Source organism: Octopus bimaculoides, chromosome 7, assembly GCF_001194135.2.
Source record: "Octopus bimaculoides isolate UCB-OBI-ISO-001 chromosome 7, ASM119413v2, whole genome shotgun sequence".
NCBI lineage: Eukaryota > Metazoa > Mollusca > Cephalopoda > Octopoda > Octopodidae > Octopus > Octopus bimaculoides.
The window spans coordinates 52442652-52444605 of record NC_068987.1 but is presented as its reverse complement, the minus strand read 5'-3'; the positions used below and the strand labels follow the sequence as shown (position 1 = coordinate 52444605).

At 31.6% G+C, this 1954-nt stretch overlaps 1 protein-coding gene across 1 annotated transcript in view; it reads right to left on the bottom strand.

Moving 5' to 3' along the window:
• LOC106873978 (uncharacterized) overlaps nucleotides 1-1954 on the bottom strand; it is a 1133216-nt gene that overhangs the window by 855320 nt on the left and 275942 nt on the right. The window lies entirely within an intron of this gene.

Sequence of the window (1954 nt, the reverse complement as noted above, 5' to 3'; positions counted from 1 at the left end):
ATTGCACTACTGGGTACTGCACACATTCTACGCAAAACACTTTCAATACAGTAAACATAAGAGCACCACAGCAAACCACAGCACATACCCAAGGCGCACAGAGCTGCGCTCGATAGTGAAGTGAAAGCGTTATAAAAATAAAACTACTGAACAATAATAATAATAATAATAATAATAATAATAATAATGATGATGATGATGATTATTATGACGATGATGATGATGATGATGATGATGATGATGATGATGATGATGATGATGATGATGATGATGATGATGATTCTTTAGTCTAATGTTTACTGCTTGTTTGATTAAAGATAGAGATAAAACTTTCACAAGAATTTTGTTATCACGGGGTGTCACAATTCGTTTTTTATATTGCTGATCTGTCTTCTAAGTTTATTGCATGAGGATTTTGACATGAACCAGCATCTCGGAAAATGTACAGCCGTAATTTAAATTTCTAGAGTTTCCTCAAGTGAAAGTGACGATCAAAGAGTATGCATTGTATTCCAGAAATTTTGCTGATTGTTATGATTTAATTATTGTCGTAGAGATCTTTTTATAAAAAAAATTGTATGAAACAAATCCTTGACGTAATATACAATATACAGGTAGATTCAATTTCGTACATTTGGCGAAGCATTTTGTAAAATAACCTTCCTTATTCTATTGATTTACTAGTTCGTTGGGTTTTATAGCCTTTTACGCTTTTAGGTTTTACGCTTTCTCAAGTTTATAAGGGATACAGGAATGCTACACAATAATACCACACAACAGACTTCCCAAATAAACACATTTTAGTACCGAATGCGAGTAAATTCTTGTAAAAGATATATATATATATATATATGTTTGCATGTATGTGTGTGTGTGTGTATGTGTGTAGGAGGTGGTATCAAAAAGTTCCTAGTTATATTTAGGAACAAATATTTATTTAATTACAACATTATTTCCTTCGAATTAGTCAACTTACGCAGAAATACACCGGTCCCAACTTTCCATTGACGGTCGATTTATTCAACTTAGCACCTCCAACGAACTTGCTGGCTTTGTTCTAAAATTTGGAACTCCTACTACTACTACTACTAGTAGTAGTAGTAGTAGTAGTAGTAGTAGTAGTAGTAAAGTGATATCACAATTAATAAACAGCACTAAATATAAGGCCATCTCAACCCAAAATGTTCAATAAATTCTCCTTGCCTACAAACAATTCAATGAAAACATATTTCCATCTTTCAGTTCATTACGTATCAGATTTCACATGTATGTTCTTCTCTTTATGCATCCCTGTCATTTCTTTAATATTTACTGTAGAATAATTTGTAGAAATTTACCCATAGGAAATCATACGTTGTATAGACATTATGCTGTTGACGTATTCTTTACAAAAGCGTATATATTTTAACATTATCTTATTATATATGCGGAACAATTAATATGAAATATTTTATCATAAAACATTTTACATTGCGATTTCATGATATAATATATAAATTTAAAACAATAGTTTCTTCAGGACATTTCCTAATTACTCCAGTGTGTGTGTGTGTTTGTGTGAGCTTGTATGTGAATGAAAGAAAGAAAGAGAGAGTATGTATGCGTTTGCATGCGTGTGTATAAAACAAACACAAATACAATTATATGAAATCCTATACAAAATAACTTCTTGTGTCAAAGCTCTCACCGACTCTAGATGATTTGATGTAATTATAAAACGAAAAAATCTCCAGAATTGTCATGCCATGAAATAAAAAAAGACAGGCCTATTATCTAAAGATAAGAGAAGGATCCTTGCACATGTTTCTGCGTCAATAGATGTCATGAACAAGACAATCGTCCTGGCATATGTTCAGCAGACAAAAGTCTTTATATACAGATTTGAAGAAATTCATGCTGTAGGGAGAAAAAGAGGAGTGAAGGATAGGAGAAACGTGATATATATATATATATA